The sequence below is a fragment of the Sus scrofa genome, chromosome 6, assembly GCF_054392235.1.
Source record: "Sus scrofa isolate SSC_HxYL_T2T_F1_AM1 chromosome 6, Sscrofa_HxYL_maternal_Yorkshire_Landrace_v2.0, whole genome shotgun sequence".
Lineage (NCBI taxonomy): Eukaryota > Metazoa > Chordata > Mammalia > Artiodactyla > Suidae > Sus > Sus scrofa.
In genome coordinates, this window is record NC_139388.1 from 6,974,247 (window position 1) to 6,995,914 (window position 21,668).

Genomic DNA, 21,668 nt, shown 5'->3' on the forward strand with positions numbered 1-21,668 from the left:
GGGGGTCTTCCCTCTTCTTTTCCCTTCTCTGCTTCCCATTCCTAAATGGCTCTGAATAAGAATTCTTTTCCTCTTCACAATTTCCTTCGAGAGTCTTACGGGTTTTTTGGTTTTTGTTTTTTTGCATGCCCAAATATGCCTATTGCAATACAGGAGATGTGGCAGAAGCTCAAAAATGCATCAATAGTGGGATTTCAAAACAGGTGGTAGTGGGAGAGGAAGGATGTTTTGAACATCTACAGCAAAAGGTGGCAATAGATAAGGTCACAGAAGAGTCCATCAAGGAACACCCCACCTTGGCCACCGTGGCCCAGGGGAGAAATGTATTGCTCCCTACATGATAACAACTAAAATAACAATTAAAATATAACCTATGTGTGATATAAGACGCCATGTGTATATTAGGGCATAGCTGCACTGAGGCTTTTGTTTCTGATATAGTGAGAAACTGCTAAGCAAAATCCTCTTTACCCATGTCACAGAGTCTGTTTCCTTAGAGCTGAGATCCGTCTAATTAAGTCAGGTAAAAGTCCCTGTCTCAGCCTGTCGCAGCCAAATAATTAAAAGAAAATCAAAGCTCTGGGCCCCCAAAATTGTCAGCGCTCCAATATTTAGCCAATTGTAAATACAGCAACAGCCAGCACCTCTTCCATAACAAAAGAGAAAGGAGAAGCCACTTCCCCATCCCCCAACCCAGACTGTTAACTGCAGCTCTGCGTGTCTACCATACAATGATAATCACGACCCTGAGGCCTTACAAGATTGGGAAATGCCTTCTGAAGCATCAAACAGAGATTAAATTGTCTTGCCTGTAGTTGTAGCATTAATTTAAATTACAATTTTTTGAAATCAGGTATTGGATTACCAGTTCTCAAAAGACATGAAATCTTATCTAAAGGGGATACTTTATGAACCAGAATGTGCAATTAATGCAAACATTATTTTTCTAGGTCTTTCTAGATGCACAAGCCTTTTTTTTTTTTTAATAAACAATTCATTTAATATAAAAGCCAGCACTTACTTTGAAATCGAACATTACAGTTTTCAAGCATTTCCACATATTTTCTCACTGATACCAATGTATCAGAAACGTAGATAAGATGTAGCCATGTCAGCACCCCACCTTTCTACTCTCATACACACTTTGCATCTCTTTTTGGAGGACTTCCCTCAGGCCACTGGAGACCACTTTGCCCAACTGGGTGGAGAGCTAGAAGTGTCTAGGAATTTATATTTCCCCCTTTCACCCCAGTCAGTCCTTAGCCAGTAACTGAGGTGCAGGAATATGAAAAGCCCAGCCCTCTTGCCACAGATGGGGACCACTAAGGAGGCTTAATCCATACCCCAGAATTCCCCTGAAGGACTTAGCCTGTGATCACATCCTTGCTCTGCTTCCCTCCCAAGGTGCAAGCACATCCTTAATAAGTCACTGGAACCCAAACCCACAATGTGGGGGCTACTTACTCCTAGAGAGTCTGACCTAAAACTCAGGGATAATCATCAATCATCTACAAAATGGACTCAGAGAATTGAGCAACTTGCCCAAGATCAAGTAGGCTGAGCCGAGAATCTAAGCCTTATAATTAGTCATTCAATCAATACTTATTAAGCCCGTACCACTATGCTCAGAATGGGGAATAGTGAGACAAATACACTAAGGTGACTACCTCCATTCAAAGGCATAGGTTGGTGAGAAAAACAGCAAGATCCACCATGGTGTTTTCAGTGGGTAACATTTTTCAACTGAAAGGATCTTAGGTATACATAAGTATTCTTTACATATTGTTAGGCTGATTTGGTCATCAAAAAGAACAAGCACTTTACGGAGTGCCACACAACACATGAGGTGTTTCAGATCCATCCAACTGACTTTCCTGCCCACTGGGGCCCCAAGTCAAAGCAGCTGCTGTGGAGACTGTGGATGGACAGGGGTGGGGGAATGGGGATGAGGACTTAATGGGACCCATGCTGGAAAAGCAGAGAGCACGGAAACAGCTGGACTCAGGAAGAGTCTCACCCTGGGGGAGACAGCGTTCCTGCACTCAGTTACCACCACTTCCGACACTCCCCAGCCCCTCACATGCTAGGTCCGGGGGAGGATCTGAGCCCACTCCCCTATGTCCCCCACAACAATGCCCAGCGGCGACTCTGAGGCACCACCAGGACCTGGCAGCCCAGCAGTCTGAATCTGTGTGTTCCTGAACCTGGCTCTATTCCAGTGAGATGCAGAGGGGAGAAGTTACACTCCAAGTTCAAACAACCCAGTAAGAGGCAAAGCAAAGATCTGAACCCAGGCATGGCTGACTCCAAAGCCCACACTGGAAGAAAAACTAATGAGAAAAAAGGCAAGGAGAACAGTGTCCTCATGAACACTCAATCCCCCCAGCAGAATAAACCACCCTGATAAGTTAGGCTGAGTGGATGATTAAATTGAAAGGGAAATGAAATACTCAAAAATGAAAAAGCAGAATTAAATCTTATATCATGAAGAAATAGCCCAGAAATAAGAAGGAAAGCCTTAAAATGAGATGAAGCGTAAAACAACATAAATGTCCTGAAACTCTAAAGACATGTCTGCTAGGGAGGAAAAGCTAATGATAAAAGATGCTAGAAGTCATCGGTGTGTGTTTTCCTTTATCTTCATGATGTCATAACCCTTCTGTATCACTGGCTGTGAGAAAATAAAAAGTAGACCTTGAAAATGCAAAAACAGATGAAGAAGTGTTTTCCTAATGCACACCAAATCATTGTTTGGATCAGACTTCCTAAGAACTACAGTAGCAAAATGAGACAAATAGGTTATTTTTTCCTGTATAGAGACAAGGGAAGAGAGGAAGATGGCAGAAATGACAAAGAAGCTCGTCTAACCTCATCTGGCAGAGGAAGCCTCTGATTAACTTGAGGTTAAGCCCTGAAAGAACACATGGTAAATAAGAGCAAGCGGTTCTAAACATGTCTGGGAAAAGGCACCATGAAGTGATGGCTGAAGCTGAAGAATATTTCTCTCCATACACGACCCAACCAGGATCTAACCACTTTCCAAGCATAGAAAAGAGCCCGTCTTGTGGGAGGACCCCTTGGGGGGAATCACGGGTGCTCCCTTCTTTGATGTCTCCTACCCCTAGAAACCTCTGTCCTCAGTCAGGTCCAGACAAGGGAATCCTGAATTCTTACCTGACTCCCTCTTGGGGTTTGTAAGCCCATTTAAAATGCAAAGAGAGCCTGGGAGGAAAAGAAAGCTTCATTAACTTGAAGCAGGGCCATGGAAATCCTCCCTGGGTACACTACACACTTCCTCACTAGCAGGACCTTGGGCATTTCTCACCTGTGAAAAATGTGGTAATGGTCAGACTCTCTTCTCCAGGGTTTGTCACCAGAACTCCAAGAATATGTGGACGTGCCCGGTGCATCGGACAAGTCCAGTGATGCTAAGTTCTCTCTCCTGCAGTGGGGAAAGACAAGTAAGAGGCAAAGGGAGATAAATCTAATGAGGACATGGGACTAGAGGAGGGGAAAGGGGAGAATGAGACTCAAGCCGTCCTTGGCTGAAATGGAGCCATTAAGAGGCAAGCTAGGAGTTCCCACTGTGGCTCAGCAGTAACCTGACTAGTATCCACGAGGACCTGAGTTTGATCCCTTGCCTCGCTCAGTGGGTCAAGGATCTGGCATTCTCAGTGACTGTGGCCAACAGCTGTAGGTCCGATTTGACCCCTAGCCTGGGAACTTCCATATGCCACACGTACCTGCTGCCCTAAAAAAAAAAAAAAAAAAGAAGATTTTTTTTTTTAAAAAAGAAGCATGCTAAATGAGCTGCACCCAATGGATGAAAGGTGGAGCTCAGAAAGTGGGGAGTGTAGAGGACAAGTGTCTTTCTACCCAGCACAGACATGTCTACTTGGTAGATGCTCTTCCAAGGAAACATGCAGATGAGGTCAAGCTCCAGTGAGCTGAGAACTGGCTTCATTCTTTAGAGCCCAGAGCCTGGAGAGATGCTTAGAGCACAAGGAAGTAGGAACTATGCTCAACTACTCCTACCAATGGCACATCTTATACTTTAGTCAAATGAGAACCTTTTGGAGGAGTTAACTGTAACCTTGGGCAATTCATTCCCCTCTTGGTGCCCTACACCAAGTAGAGTCAAGGTGCTAGATGACCCCTAGGGCCCCTTCCTGCTCTGACATGCTACAACTTTGCCAGTCTAACCAGTTCGGCACCTTTATTGACTGGCTCTGAGCTGGGAATTGGGGGAAGATCAGGCATGCAGAAGTAACTGAACGACAAGGAGAATCTCCAAGAATACGAAAGAGTAAATACTGCATTTTTTTCCCCACTGCTCTACTTTTCTTTCATACTCTTAAGTACTCTCCTGACTTCAATTAAGCTTGCCCCTGGGCTCCTGAGTTCAGCAGGTATTTAAAGTAAAGAATGATCGTTTGGCCAGGTAAAGTTTTCCTAAAAGTCTTCTTCTGGAAGGATTCTCAGCCCCCTGGGCTGTGTGTTGGTGACTCAATAGTGACATCTGGTGGCCATCAGGGTGAGTCCCAGGCACTGGTAACACCCACAGAGGCTCCTAAAGACTGGGGCACATGGGGGGGGGGTCCTCGGTTGCTATAAATAGTTTCAATTACCTCTAGCTTACCTGTACTTCTTGGGAGTAAATTATTCTCTTAGTTGAGTGCTAAAACATTAAAGCTTCTGACTCCTATTTTATTTCTCTATTCACTGACCCATTTGAAAGAATACAATCCTTAGGAGGTTGACAACCCCTCTGTGGTTGATGCATCTTAACTAACACTCATATCTAAACTGTTTGGTTAAAGGAACACATCAAAGCATTTGGCAGGGAAAAAAATAACAGCCTAACTTTGCTTCCAACGATTTTGTTCTAAGCAAATAAATAAGTCATTTTCATTTCCAGTTTAACATAAGAATATTTTTACATGATAATTTGCTTTTAAATATTCTAGCTGTGAAGTTTAATAACAGCACCATGAAGCTGCCTGTCATTTCATATTTATGTTCCAACCCCAGTTTTGACAGTTCCCATGGGTTTTGGACCACTCGGCTAGATATATTCTAGGCCATATTCTCATAACAACAGGTAGAAAACCCAGTTCCAAAGCCAGAAAAAAATAAAGAAACTTTAACAGGGCTTTGGACATGGAAATGGCTTACCTTTTCCCCCTTCTTCCTACAAGGCAAGTTTACAACTAGGAGAAATAGTAAACCGAGCCCTCCATTCCAGTGTCTTTAGTTTATAATCATAGGTGCCTTTTCAAAGCAAACAATGTCAGGAAAGGCCCTTCTCCTGCTAGGAGTGGCTAATGGCAACAGGTATTGACTGAGTGCGTACTCTGTGTTGGGCACTATGCCTGGAGCACTACGTGCAGATGGCCTCATCTTCACAGCATCACCAGGCAGGCAGAGCTATTCATATCCCACCTCACAGATGAGAAAAGTGAGGCTAAGCCAGGCAAGGGAGAACCACATGCTAAGCAGGGTTGGAGCTGTGGTCTGAAACAAGACAATCTGCCTCCAGACAAGGAATCACGTAAGAGAGACCACCACCCATTCCCTCCAAAGCTAAGCTTCAACATTTTCTCCTACAGCCCTGCTCTTCCTAACATGGCTACACCCAACCTCAGCACCTTCCAGGTGATTCCAGCAATGCCTCTTGCCAATGAAATGTCAATCACCACCCCTCCATGGGCTACCCTTGCTGGGACATGAACGTAAGTAAGCATCTTAAAGGCATAATTCCTATCTAATTTGTATCAGTAGTAACCTCTGTAGCTGGCACAGAATGTTGCAAGCAGTCAGCAGCCAGCATGTTTTTGCTGAATGAACAAATAAATAAACAGACCTGGAGAAATGCACTTCTGCTCTGTAAGAGATCCCTTAGGTTGGGGAGGGGACTATTCTCCTTGGAGGCAATAGAGAGTGAGGAGAGGATAAGGAGGTGGAGCAAAGCCAGGACACCTACAGAATAGCTCAGAAGGGAACTCTGTTCCCAGGGACGTCACTAAAAACTAGTGCATTCCCATCACTGAACAAGACAGCTTGATGTAAGAGTCAGTATGGCCTGGAGCTGACCCAGAAAGGGCCTCTGCAACCCTCCCCTTTTTCTGCCCCTTCCTGTTGTGGGTTGTCTGGGTAATACAAAGAGCCCCCACTTTCTCCAGCACGGAATTTACCACTCCTCGATGCATTATCATTGTCTGTCTGTTCCCCTCTAAACTGTGAACTCTCTGAAGACAAGGGCTGTTTATTTGGCTCCCTGCTAAATCCCTGGCATCTTACATAGTACTTAACACCTAGAAGGGGCTCATAAATATTTTCAAATCGTTCAAACATTAATTTCAGCAATGACTACAAAGGAGTGGTAAGAGAAAAGTTTGTGTCAAATCCAGAGCAGCTGCCAGAGCTTCTCAGTCTTTCACTGAAAGTGATGCATGTGTGTTCTTATTTTTTATTTTTATTTATTTATTTATTTGTTTGTTTGGTCTTTTTAGGGCCTCACCAGCAGCATATGGAGCTTTGCAGGCTAGGGGTTGAATCGGAGCTGTAGCTGCTGGTCTACACCACAGCCACATCAATGCAGGATCTGAGCCAAGTCTGTGACCTATGCCACAGCTCATGGCAACACTGGATCCTTAACCCACTGAGCAAGGCCAGGGATCAAACCTGCATGCTCACGGATGCTAGTCAGATTCGTTTCTGCTGAGCCACAATGGGAACTCCAGTTCATATTTTTTTAGATGCTAATTGCTGACAACATGATTCGGTGGCTCAACAAATTGGAACTGACACCATCAACCTGCTCGATCCATTTATAATCTTTCATCATCAATGCAGGGGACTTGGTCAACCAAGCAGGGCCAGCTCCCCTTGTGGGGCCAGCATCTTGTTTCTTATTAGTGATGAGCGCTACAAGTAAATAGATTGGCTTAGTGTGCTAAATTGCATCCAACAGCCCAGCAAAAATCACAAGCTAAAGTAGAAAAATAAAAGTAAGGAGAGGATGGACTCAGGTCAATGTACATTTACTGAGCAGAAGTTTCCCTAAACATTCCTGAATATAATCAAAGCCATTTATGACAAACCCACAGCAAATATAATCCTCAATGGGGAAAAACTGAAAGCCTTCTCACTCAAATCTGGAACAAGACAGGGATGCCCACTCTCACCACTGCTCTTCAACATAGTTTTGGAAGTCCTAGCCACAGCAATTAGACAAACAAAAGAAATAAAAGGCATCCATATAGGAAGAGAAGAGATAAAACTGTCACTGTATGCAGATGACATGATACTATACATAGAAAACCCTAAGGACTCAACCCCAAAACGACTTGAACTGATTCATAAATTCAGCAAAGTAGCAGGATATAAGATTAACATTCAGAAGTCAGTTGCATTTCTGTATACCAGCAATGAAACATTGGAAAAGGAATACAAAAATACGATACCTTTTAAAATTGCACCTCACGAAATCAAATCCTCGGAATACACCTGACCAAGGAGGTAAAGGACCTATATGCCAATAACTATAAAACTTTAATCAAAGAAATCGAAGAAGATGTAAAGAAATGGAAAGATATTCCATGTTCCTGGATTGGGAAAATCAATATTGTAAAAATGGCCATACTACCCAAAGCAATCTACAGATTCAATGCAATCCCTATCAAATTACCCAGGACATTTTTCACAGAACTAGAACAAACAACCCAAACATTTATATGGAACCACAAAAGACCCAGAATCGCCAAAGCAATCCTGAGAAACAAAAACCAAGCAGGAGGCATCACTCTCCCAGACTTCAAGAAATACTACAAAGCCACAGTCATCAAAACAGTGTGGTACTGGTATCAAAACAGACAGACAGACCAATGGAACAGAATAGAGAACCCAGAAATAAACCCTGACACCTATGGTCAATTAATCTTTGACAAGGGAGGCAAGAACATAAAATGGGAAAAAGAAAGTCTATTCAGCAAGCATTGCTGGGAAACCTGGACAGCTGCATGCAAAGCAAACTGATCCCTTCTCTTCACTCTACACTGCACTACACAAACACACAAACACACACACACACACACACACACGCTACACTTCAAGAGTATCATGGTACCATGAATGACTGGAAAGTCTCTTCCCACAGGACCTCCTCCCATTTTTCTGGGACACTTCTGCTGCCCTTACATCTACATAACTACTTCGAAATTTAGCTCAGCTCTTTTACTGCATCAACAGTCTTCCCTGATGTAGTAGGTTGAATGGCAGTCCCTCAAAAGAAATATTCACATCCGTGGGAACCATACACACCCCCAGAACCTGTGTATGTGACCTTATTTCAAAACAGGGATGACATCATCCTGGATTATCTGGGTGGGTACTAGACCCAATGACAAGTTCCCTCACAAGAGAAACACAGAGGAGAGACATGGGAAGTAGGAGGCAAGAGTCCATGTGGGAGTTCTTGCTGTGGCTCAGCGATAATGAACCCAACTAGTATCCACGAGGATGTGGGTTCAATCCCTGGCCTCTCTCAGTGGGTTAATGATTTGGCGTTGCTGTGAGCTACAGTGTAGCTAACAGATATGGCTCAGACCTAGTGTTGCTGTGGTGTAGGCCGGCTATAGCTCCGAATCAACCTCTAACCTGGGAACTTCCATTTGCCGTGGGTGTGACCCTGAAAAAAAAAAAAAAAATGAGTTCATGTGAAGACAGAGGCAGAGATGGGAGTGATATTGCCACAGCCAAGAAGTACTTGGAGTCACTAGAAGCTGCAAAAGGTGATAAAGGATCCTCCTCTAGAGCTTTCAAAGGGAGCATGATCCTGCTGACTCTGATTTCAGATACCTGGGCTTCGAAATTGAGAGACAGTAAATTTAGTTGTTTTGGTAAATGGTTTGGCAGCCCTAACGAAACGAAAACACCTGACCTCCGCTCATGTGCGCCCTGTCTGCACTGTCCCCAACCCTGTCACCCTCCTATCTTGGCCTTTTTCGCATGGCTTTGCAACTGATATGTGACTTTGCTGCTTCCACACTACACCCTAAAACCCCTTTATCCATCACCTTCAAATTTTAGCATCTCCTCGAAGGGGCCACAGAGCTGTCAGCAGTGTAAAAGCAAAATGACAAAGAGTCTAACTTGCTCTTTAAAAACCTTTAAACCTCCCACAAACGTCTTCTGAGGACAAGTTTATCAAACTCTCTCATGTCCCCTTGCTCAAAGCTTCTCTTGGACCTCCATTTCTTTATCCACAAAGCCATCACCATCTACTTAGCTGGCCACCTCAATCATGCATCTCTTTTCTTTGTCAAAGGGTAACAAACCTTGAAAATTATTCATAAATAATTTCCAGGAGTTTCAAGCCCATATTCACTATTACAGGCTTGAGCGCCTCTACTGCCTGCCGGCCCACCTTCATTGGGTACAATAGTGGACCAATGATGGCATTTAAATGATTGTTCTCTCTTTCTTTTTTGCCTCATTATAGAGGCATATGCCATAAGCCTAGATGAATTATTAAATGAACAAATGGAAGAATAATAAATGCATATTTATCCCAACCTCTCGTTAAACCCCATGAAAGAAACATGGATCAGTAAGGTTTAGTCCTTGACTACAAGAAGTTTATAGTCTGTGTGAACCTAGCAATAACTGCAAACATCTGTTATCTTCCAAGCAAATATTTCTTTCTTTCTTTTTTTTTTTTTTTTTCGCTATGCCCACAGCATATGGAAGTTCCTGGGTCAGGGATAGAACCCACACCACAGGAGCGACCAAAGTCACTGCAGTGACAACACCAGATCCTTAACCCGATGCACCTCAAGAGAACTCCCCGCCAAATCTTTTTTGTTTTTGATAAAGCACAATTAGTTCAACATGCGTCTTGAATTTTTTCAAAGAAAACTAGATTTCACTTTACTTTTTTAAAAGTAAACATATATCAAAAATAGACCAAGAGGCCCCTGTTTACAAGTGAGCTGGCTGGTAGAGGTAACGATAAATCAAAGAAACAAGAGGGGCACTGAAGGTGGAAATATAAAATGCGTAGTCACTGTGGAAAAGAGTCTGACAGTTCCTCAAAATATTAAAAACAGAATTACCCTATGACCCAGCATTTCCACTCCTAGGTATATACCCAATGGAATTGGAAAAAGATGTTCAGATACTTGCACAGAACTATTCATAGCTGCATTATTCACAACAGCCAAAAGGTGGAAATAATCCAAGTGTCTATCAACTGATAAAGGGATATACAACATGATGTAACCATAAATGGAATATTATTCATCAATAAAGAAGAATGAAGTATTGGTACAGGGTACAACACAGATGGCACTTGAAAAATGGCATGCTAAGTGAATGACGCCAGTCATAAAGTTCACATATTTTATGTTTGTTTCCACTGATATGAAATGTCCAAAACAGGCAAATTCATAGAGTCAGAAAGCAGATGAATGGATGTCAGGTCCTGGGGGTGTGGGGTGGGGGGGGAATGGGATGTCAGTCAGTTTGGTTTGCAACAATAAAAATAGAACAGATCAAGTGGCTTTAAAAAAAGGCAGATACTTATTTTTCAGTTCTAGAGGCTGAAGTTCAAAATCAGGACGCTAGCATGATCTGGTTCTCAGCAAGAATCATCTTCTGGAGTTCCCGTCGTGGCGCAGTGGTTAACGAATCCGACTAGGAACCATGAGGTTGCGGGTTCGGTCCCTGCCCTTGCTCAGTGGGTTAACGATCCGGCGTTGCCGTGAGCTGTGGTGTAGGTTGCAGACGCGGCTCGGATCCCGCGTTGCTGTGGCTCTGGCACAGGCCGGAGGCTACAGCTCCGATTCGACCCCTAGCCTGGGAACCTCCATATGCCGCGGGAGCAGCCCAAGAAATAGCAAAAAAAAAAAAAAAAAAAAAAAAAAAAGAATCATCTTCTGAGTTATGTCCTCACACGTCCTCTGTCTTTGCTGAATGCCCGCAAGCAGAAAGAGAGAGCATGTAAGTTCTAGTCTCTTTGTCTCCTTATAAGGACACTAATCCCACCACGGGGTTCTACCCTCATGATCTCATCTGATCCTAATAACCTCCCAAAGGCTCCACCTCCAGATACCATCCTACCCAGGGATAGGACTTCAATATATAAACTGTGGTGAGCGGAGGTGAACATTCAGTTCATAACATGGGGAATGACAGCTAATGCGTACAGGGATTCTTTTTGAAGTAACAAATGTTTTAAAATTGATTGTGGTGATGGATGCCTAATTCTGTGACGTCAACAAAACTGTTACAAAGGAAGGAAGGAGTTAAGTTTGATTCCAATGGTAGAAGCCAAACTTAACTCTGAAGCCCAATGCTCAGTTTGGTAGATAAGATACATCCATATGGAAAGAAAAGGAGCCTAATCCGAGGACCAAGAAAATGGCCAGGACAGTTGATATCCTTGCAGAAGGTACTTCTGCAGACAAGGCCTTGAAAGACTCTGTGGGGAAGAGAATTTCCAGACACCTGGACACTTGGAAAGGGAAACTGAGTTCCTGTATTTCTGGGCACTGGACACAGAGCAGCAGAAAAAGTGAAGTCCATGTGGGATGTGTGTGAACCCTCAGGGGAGAATTTCCAAGTGGAAATCAAGGGCTTTGCCAACTGCATGGGCTAATGAATCTGACTCTGGCTGTGCCAAGAAGCACTCAGGCAGAAAGACTCACATTTATTTTCAGTTCTAAAACACATTTGATTGGGCTGCAAGATCTATCTTGAACATATTCTCCTTCCACTGGGCACAAGTGAAATGTCCATGGATTCTCAGCATGTGTGCCATGGACCACAGGTTCTGCCTGATGCTAAGAACAGATTGGGTGGAGAGAAGTTTCATGGTTAATAAGTTTTACAAATGCTTCATATAATAGGATTAAGGGGGTGGATTTTTTGTGTTTTGTTTTGTTTTGTTGTTTCTGTTTTATTTTGTTTTGACTGAAGGCTTCTCCAAGCCTCAATCATGTGCCCTGCGAATCTTCGGGAAGGTGCAATGGATTGCAATGTTCACTAAATTACAGGATCAGGAACTACCCGCTCATAACACAAAATGTGGCCTCACAGAACTCCTTTCGGTTTTTACATATGTGTAATCTCTCCCTTCTAGGCCTTCGCCTACTCTTCCCCTCATTCCTTATTACTTGCCAAATTCCTGTGTCCTTCCTTCTAGCAGTTTTCCCTGGACTCTCCAGACTAATGTAGGATCTCTGGCTTTATGTTCTCTAGGTACCTCTGCTCCACTGACATGGCATCTTCATTGTTACCACCTACTTCATCTTCTGCTTTTCTTGTTAATCCATGAGCTAGGTAATTGCAATAATTGTACACGTCAGCTTGACTGGACTAAGAGATGTCTACATAATTGGTAGAACATTATTTCTGGGTGTCTCTCTGAGGGTCTTTTGGGAAGAGATTAGCTTTGTTTGTTTGTTTGTTTGCTTTTTAGGGCTGCACCCACAGCATATGGCGGTTTCCAGGTTAGGGGTCTAATCAAAGCTACAGCTGCAGGCCATAGCCACAGCCACAGCCACGCCAGATCCAAGCCATGCCTGCAACCTACACCACAGCTCACAGTAACGCTGGATCCTTAACCCAATGAGCAAGGCCAGGGATTGAACCCACAACTTCATGGTTCCTAGTCGGATTCGTTTCTGCTGTGCCATGATGGGAACTCTGAGATTAGCATCTGAATCAAAGAACTGAGTAAAGCAAATGGCTCTGCCCAGTTTAGGTGGACATAATCTAGTCTACCAGGGCCCGAGCAGATCAAAAAGGAAAAGGAAGGGTGAATTCACTGTCTCTGCTTGAGCTAAGACATGCATATTCTGCCCTCCAACGTCATGAATCATACCATCAGCCTCCTGATTCTCAGGCCTTCAGATTCAGACTGAATTACACCACCAGCTTTCCTGTTTCTTCAATTTATAGACAGAAAAGCATGGGTCTTATCAGCCTTCGTAACCATGTGAGTTAATTTCTATAGGTCTCTTCTTCTACGTATTCATCTCTCTATCCATCCTATTGTTCCCTTTCCATGGAACACACTAATATTATAGTAAAGGGATCACATATGTCCCAACTACCATGGTATCTCCAGGGTCTAACACTCGGCCTAGCCCATAGTGGATGCTCAATAAAATAGTGTCTCAATTAGTGAACGAATGAGTTACAATCTACCTCCTTGTAGGACTCCACTGTCCTCTAAAAACCCATAAAAGCTCTATCCGCTACTAACGATACCAATAACCGCTTGTTTTGCCCACAGACTCCCTCACGTCCTTTCTAAGGGGATCTGCTCACCATAGTCCTACTGCCTATGGGGCTGAGTTCATATTGCAGGGCCATGCTCCTATCCCTAGACAAAACTGACTCAGCAAGGCTGGAGCACATGACCCAGAGGTGGCCAATCCAGGCCCTATACATATGAGCCTGACCCTTCAGATTCTTTCCCTCTGTTTCTGGAATTGGAAACAAGACACACAGAGGGCAGTTGCCAAGTGGTGAGGGACCTCAGAGACACTCCAAATCCAGAACCATCTTTCAGATGCTGTCGTTGAAATCTATATCTGCTCTGCCCATACAGTAGCCATTAGCTATTTAGATATAAACTCAAATTAATTAAAATGAAAGATTTAGAGTTGCCCTAGCCACATTCCAAGGGCTCAACAGTAATGAGCACTTAATAGCACAATGGCTCCCATACTGCAAGTGCAGATGAAGAACATTCCATCGCTGAAAGTCCTACTGGACAGTGCTGACCTGTATCTTTACAGTAAAGCCCCCTGACCTTGAACAATGTAAATGCAATGTAAGAGCTTCTGTTTCTTGTAACCAAAGGAATCAACCAGAATACCCATTAGGTGATTCAGCCCTTCACTCATTTAACATCAAACTCATATTGATGTACAAGGTATCTTTTGAGTGCTAGGGTTCCAGCATTAGTGAACTGGATAGAGCCGAGCCCTGGTGGAGCTTCAGTTATAACTTTCTAAGGGTTAGCATATCATGCCCCTAACCCACTGAATCTACTCTGCTTTGGCCAAATGCAGTCCCAGTCTTTAGCCAGCCCTCAGGTGGCAGGGATCCCAGGGCCTCCACTCTCTGTGTTCCTCTACGCAAGTAGTTCAGGTTATCAGCATCCCTCTTAAAACTTAGAGCTCCTGTCTGCATATAGTATACCCAAGAGCCAGTATAGAATTCAGTGGACTATTACCCCACTTGCTCCAAACACTGAACTGCCATTAATTTAGCTTGAGAATACATTTACTTTTAAGGAGCCAGCCATACTGCATGACTGGTTTGTCTTAGTGAACAGTTAAGTCCACAATGTTTTAAAGTTCTTTTTAACAGAAACTGCCCTTCAGCTTGTCAATCCCAAGTTTTACTTACACAACTGGTATATAAACCAAAATGCAAACTGTCACATTCATCCCTGTTAAACTTTATTCTCCAAGGCAGCAGTGATCCACTACTTTTGCATGCTTTTTGGAGGTACTCTCTGAAGCCCCTGGTACATGCCTGGCACATGGTTATTGCTCAAAAGATGGGTACTGATACTGTGATGATTCCTTTTAGATGGATGTTTCTCTTTTTCTTCAGGATTGAAGTCATAATCTGAAGTCAATTCAATTAACACATTCCAATGAACTACTGCCACAGAGCACAGTGGTCCCAGTTGGGGCTGGGAGTCACAAAGATGGGTGCTTTGGTAAATGGGTATGTCGCAGCCAAGAGTACAGATCCAGATCTGAGTGGCTGGGGTTTGAATTCAGGCACTGTCTCCAAAGTTGTGACCTTAGGCAAGTCGCATAAACACTTCTGACCCTCAATTACTCATCTGTAAAATGGAGCTCACGTTGGAACCCTCCTCATAGTGCTGCAATAAAATTCATGAAGATAACAGAAGTCAAACTCTAATAGTCAGGTTTTGGGTTATTTTTTGTTTTGTTTTGTTTTTTTGAGGTTCAATGCTGACAGCTCCCTCGTCAGCTTCTGCCTCACATCTGGGCACACTGATAAAAAGCCCACTGTTCCCTCCCTTGTCACCTCTCACATGGCCCCACTCCCCCCAACCACAATAAAAACCCCTTCCTTTCCTTGCTTTACCAAGCCATTTTCAGATCAGCCTGGGATGCCTGCCCTGCTCACCCTAGAATTTTTTATTACATAAATAAATATTTTCATTCCTCTTGGTGTGTCTAGTGTCAGGAGTCTTGACATCTGAACTAAATTTGGGATGGGAGTTTATTCTGCCTCTACAGGTGGCCACAATATTAATCAAATAGCATAATACCTGGCACACTGTAGGCATTTATGGCAACTGTGACACATGTAAGGTTGATGTCACCTTATTCTGTCAAGGCAACAAGACAGCAATCTCTTTTTTGACAATTATATAAAACCATGTTTCTCAAACCAAGACACGCACATCCCCAAAGGGGCCTTGAAATTTTCCAGATATCCAATGAATATAAACCCCATACCACACACACACACACACACACACACACACACACACACACACACACTTTGTAGCAGGAACATGGTATATGACAATTTTCCTTCTCTCTGTTCATAGGAACTCCTATATAAAAGCACGAGAAACTAATAACAGACTTGAATGTTCCAGAAGCCATAACACATGGAGAAGACTGTGTGAATGGCATCAAGGACCCAGCCTTATCCCTGCTGAACAGACCTAGGAATGCCCAGGCAGGAGAGGGGTTTGCCTCCACAGGCCTCATTTCAGCCACTCACTCCCTTGTGCTGGCAGTGGGCTGATCCTTTTCTAATTGAGGCTTTCAGATCATGGGAGCTATAGCTCCATCTAGGGAAACGGTGCAAAGATGATCACCACAGGAATAGAACACGTAAGCCTGAGATCATACAGGTGACCCTAGATTTGGGAGCCGTGATGGTGCAATTTTCCCAGTCCCTGGGTTGGGTGAATAAATTCTCCTGCTCAGGCTACCCTAACAAAATACCATAAAATGGATGTCTTGAACAACAGCAATTTATTTCTCACAGTTCTAGAAGCTGGGAAGTTCAAGATCAAGGTGCCAGCTGATTTGCTGAGAGCTCTCTTCCTGTCTTGCAGACAGCTGTCATTTGACTGTGTTCTCACATGGCAGAGAGACAGAGAGAGGGAGAGCATGTGCGAGAGAGAGAGAGAGAGGCCACACTCTGGTGTCTGTTTCTGTAGTGACATGAATCCTATCAGATTAGGGGCTCACCCTTATGACTGCATTTAACCTAAATTACCTGCTTTTGACCCTGTCTCCTAATACAGTCACACTGCGGGGCTGGGGGGTGTTAGGGCTTCCATATCTGAAGTTGGGGGGCACAACTAAATCCACAGCAGTGAGGAAGGGCCCCAAGGAGTGCTTCAGGTGAAATTTATTGGGTGGGAAGAAGAGAAGTATTCTGAAATCCTCAGTGATACAAACTGCTCAATTTGATCATCCAGACACAACTTCAAACCTAAGCAATAATTCAACGGAAAATACACGGGGAAGATGGATGCCTGAAGTAAGTACTGATACTGGTGACCAAGGACAGTAAATCAGACAATCAGAGAAGCGTGCCTTAGCTCTGAGGCCTTCCCCAACACAGCATTATCTGCTCGTGCACACATCATTTGATCAGTCTCGTAACTCTACTGCCCAGGGAAGTATCTTGGTTCTTCTAAGCACTTCCACCACTGCGAAGGGAATGATTTCCACTCTGACCCAAAAAAGGGGTTATTTCTCTTATTCCACGTCCAAAAACTTCTCCTATCCAGAAAGTATAAAACAGACACGCAAATATTCCCTCTGCAATCCCTTCCTCCCTGCTCTCACTCCACTCTCTTCAGCAAACATTGAGAAAAGCGATCGGGTCCCCCATGATGACTCATTACTCAGGCACCAAGGGGGCTTTCTTTTTCCTTTTGTTCCCTTAAATATGAGAGCAAGAGATAACAGAGGTGTTTCTTGCTTCTTATTTTCCCCCTTTTGTTGGCTCAGAGCTAAATTTGATCTTAAGTACCTCAACTATCCTTAGCCTAGAATTACGATATTACAATCTCCTAGTCTCCAAAATGTTACTCTTGATAATTTTCATTTCAATAATTCTTTCATATATACGACTTTCAATGTCATACACCTTAAATGATTTTTTTGACGTAAGAACAGTATAAGGAGTAAAAATCTTAATTTTATGTAATGCCCATAATAAAGAATACTGTGCTTAATAACAATGATTACTAGTTACTGTGTACTTGCACGATCCAAACCCTCTTACATACATCATTTCATTTAATCCCCACATAATCCTATTCCTTAATGTTGATAGATGAAGATGATTCACTAATAGATCCTAATCACGAGACTAGGTCAGAATTTCCAGGTCAGAGTCAGGACTTTAGGTAGAAATTGGTTGCAGAGGGCAGTGAGAGAGAAACTCCAGAAGTACTGGTTCATTCACAAGATGCTCAGGACAGATAGTGGTACTGGAGCAAGGTGAGAGTCTGAGAGCAAGCTGGAGATGCCATGTGGCCAGGGAACACATATGGGGACAAACATCCATTTACTCTGCAAACATTTACCAAACATCTCCCAACCCATGGAGCTTAGGATTAGACAGAGATGAGTACAGACGCCTCCCAGAACTGCCTACCTGAAGGACAAGGGGCTGGGGCATTCATCCACAGGCTTCAATCCTCTGTTGGTTGAGACTGACCTCAGGCACATCAACACCTCGACATTTCCAAGAGGGTTCTGCAGGAGCCAAGCAGACTCTGGAAGCTCATAAAGGTCCTGAGAGAAGAACACAGAACGGAACTCTGTACTGCTGCTCTTCAGGTCAGATGCTGCCAGGTGATCTGAGCTTCCATAGAACTGTCCTCCACAGCTGTGGCTGAAATCAGAAGTGGACACAACATATAGGGCACCAGAAGTGTCTGCTACATGGAGCTCTGGGGTCTTAGGAGAACTCAAAGAAGGGTTGCCACTGAAAATTCCATGTGCCTATTTCCTCTTGTGATATCTAGACTTACTGTGTCCCTACTGTCATAAACACCTGGGAACATCAGCTTTTCTCACTGTTTTGGTACTTGACCCCTCTCGTATTCAGATGAGTACCAAATCATACAGATTATGTATACAATAGGAGAAACATACTTTTAAATATTCCAAAATAAGGAAGAGCATATTACTCCAGCAAACCATTTTAATAATTTTATAAATGAAGATATATTGGAAACAGAGGAGTATTATATTGCTTTATCCTGAAGTAATTATGTCTTTGGATCTGCAGTGCTTTTGAAAGAGTCCAGAATAACCCCTGAATTCTGACTAAAACTACCCAAACAAACCAGCTGTGGTAGCTATGGAGGTGCACTGCCCAGAGCTCCTTTCAAGGGAGAATGAGCCACAAGGAGTCCAGGCAGCTGGAAGCCTCCAGCTGCATAGGTTTAGGATGCACCCCAGTGTTCACACCAAGGCCAGAGTCTGCCAGGTCAGGTCCCGGACAATGAGCACACACAACAGGGGTAACGGAGTCCAACAGTTTCTGTCCAAAATGCTCCTCCAATGGATAATCTCTACTCTGGAGCTCCCCATCTGCACAGCCGAGACTTTACTAGCTGAGGTTCCTCCTACCAACCTTCTTTCCTTCCCCCCCTCTTTCTGCACATTCAGAACTTCACTGCGGCCTGAAGCCTTCAGAAGACAAAACTGACCCTGAGAGATGCAGTGCACCCTGCCCAGTCCCTCCCAGCAAATCCATGCTAGAGCTGGAAGTAAAATGCACATATCTCCAAGCTCCTAGCACAATGCTCCATCAAATCACACAGACAACATCTTCTACTCATAGACATGGCAGCTGTCTCACTAGGTGCTCAGATAGCCAACTACACATCTTCGCATCTCCATCTGCTGTATTATAAAATTGAAAAGACATTTGCTTCACACCAGCCCCCACCAGGAATTGGGTGAAGAGGAATAAAATACTTCTTGTAGCTGGACAAAAAGCCATAAATAAACACAGAACTGTGCAGTCAGCTTTCACTTATCAGGGAAAACGGATGGGTGCGCTGGTGCAGATACATGGCCTGGGGCTTCCTTGACTGCCAGAGTTGCATCGAGACATCAAAACAGAAAGATGAGGCTGTGGGAGCTGAAAGGGAGCCCCAGATAAAGCTTGGGGAGAGTAACCCTGCTGAGCTGGGCCAATCTGGGCCAGCCCTCTTAATATGTGCTTTTTCAAATGGAAAAAGAGCATATGCAAGATGTCCACAGGTAAATGGCTTTTAAGCATCTCAAGAGATAGATGTTCAAGTTCACTCAAAATTACAGCAACACTAACCTAAACTAACAATGAGATAGCATCATAAATTCAAATCAGTAGAGAGTGATTTGCAGTACTGATGGAGGTGTGTGAAAAAACTCTATTAGTATAAATATAAACTGTGGACATTTCTCCAGAGGGCAATTTAGCAATTTCTACTAAAATGTAAAGTGTCTGTATACTTGGACCCAGACACTGTGCTTCTAAGATTTCATAATAAAAATTTACTTGCACAAAAACACAGGTTGGTCATTATAGCATAACTTGAAATAGCCACTGGAAATAAACTAAATGTCAATAATTAGAAGGGAAAACAAACAATTAGTATCTAATGTGATGATGGGTACTAGAGAACTATGTAGCTGTGACACACAATGACAAGGATCTAATAGCATGATATGCAATAGTCACTAAACTATACAGTTAACAGAAAGAAAGATGGAGAAGTGGGTTTCCATTTGTTTAAAAATAAATATCTGCACACAAATTTATATATATAAATATATACATATATGCATATGCTTATATGTGCCAAGGATATTTTTGGAAGAAAACATAAGAGACTGCTTAAAAGTTGCAACTATTCTGAGAAGGGACTGATGGTAGGAAAGAGAAGTCGTTTTCACTGTATAACTTTTATACTCTGTATTTTTACCCTGTCTTTGTCTTAGTAATTGGAAGGAAAAAACCTGTTAAAATGTGTTTTCTCCTCATAACACTGCTCATGGCAGCAAAAGTAAAAAAACGACATTAATAATAATAACAACCAATGTGAGATTTGCAATTTATAGTCCACACAACACTTTCCCATCCACTTCTTTAATGTGAGCAGAAAAGAATGATTTCTACCCTTGTTTTTTAAATAAGGAAGCTAGAGCCAAAGGTAACGGGGGGGTTACCCAAGATCTTTGAAGAGATCATCTGGAAGAGACCGCTCTTACTTTTATCATTGCTCATATCCATATCTTCAAGGAAAGAATTGGTGGAAGAAGGATGCTGGTTTCCCGGCTTAAATCCTATGGTCTTTTTCTACATCTCCCTCTGCCTCCCAAGGAAGAAAATCATTGGTTTTCATTTTTAAAAGCAATGAAGCAACAATGAAGTTTTAAATAAGGGAAAGAAACAAATGTTGGGCAATACAGGAAAGGAAAGAGTCAAAAAGGCCTTTGGAGCTACTGCAGGTAGCCTGGAATGGAAAAGAGTGAGACAGCAGTGAAGAAAGATGACCCCAGATCCTGAGGAGCTGACTCTCATTAACTCTTGATTCTCTGTTGAAGCCTTCTCATCCCCTGATCCAAGGAGAAAAAGAACCCCAAATCTGATCCTGTGCCCATATTTTCCCTATAGTTAGATACCTCTCCTCCCAAGAAAGCTTGCAAGGATTCCCTGGGGAATCAGAAGAGAGTTTCCAGGTGCTATTTGTCCACTGGAACAGGATGAAGAGAAAGATAATGGGGTGAGTTATTAACAGGGTTAAAAAAGAAGAATTTCTGTCCTTTGTTGCTTCAAGAACAACAACAATGCTACACCCATGAGATGAGATGATCTTGGACTGACTTCCCTGTTGCTGAATGGGCAGATCATTGCATGCACAGGCTCTTTTCTTTGGAATGATATTGAAATACTGAATTCTGTCTCAGTGTTCATAACACATCAGCAATGCCTGACCCTGGTGGAGAGAGGAGAATGTTCACAATTTGACAATTCTATTATTAAGCAGAAAGCCCAGTGATTTTAGCAAGAATCGCCACTGATACACAATCACACTCCTCATCCTCCCACCCTTGACACCTAACCAAATTCCTCTTAGTAACTTTTCAATCTCCCCTCACCCTACCTGTAGGCTGTAAATCCCTGGCTGTCCCTATTGGATTCAAAGTTGACGTCAATCTCTCTCCCCTATTGCACTAGTCTTGAATAAAGTCTTCCTTGCCATTTTTAACAAGTGCCTCGTGTAACTTCTCTTCAGCATTACTCAAAATGTGGAGTATCAGCAGCATCAGTATCACTTGGAAGCTCATCAAAAATGCAGACTCTCAGGGCACACCCCAGATTTGCTGAATCAGAATCTCCACTTTCACAAGATCCCTAGGTAGTCTGTATGGACATTAAAATTCAAAAAGTACTGTTTTTGTGAACACAGCCCCAATCCCTTCAATACGTGTGAGCCCTTAATTCTATACTTTTAGGATACTTCCCTTAGGGCCACACACCCACAACCAGCTGAGGAGACTCACTGTCTTGTGCCTTGCCTCATTTTAACTCATCCTTCCAAACTCTTCACTCACTCTCCCTTGGATTTCATT

General features: G+C 43.2%; 1 protein-coding gene across 26 annotated transcripts in view; it reads right to left on the minus strand.

Annotated features, from left to right (window-relative positions):
• CDH13 (cadherin 13) overlaps positions 1-21,668 on the minus strand; it is a 1,446,594-nt gene that overhangs the window by 1,345,852 nt on the left and 79,074 nt on the right. For 7 of the 26 annotated variants that reach the window (XM_084957937.1, XM_084957953.1, XM_084957930.1 and 4 more), the window contains one exon: positions 17,692-17,931. The exons of 8 other annotated variants lie outside the window; for them this stretch is intronic. The gene's annotated coding sequence lies outside the window, so the exon portion shown is untranslated. Of the gene's footprint in view, positions 1-3,325; positions 3,443-17,691; positions 17,932-21,668 lie in introns of all 26 variants that reach the window. 11 more of the 26 variants (XM_084957942.1, XM_084957956.1, XM_084957932.1 and 8 more) reach the window with 3 other exon arrangements.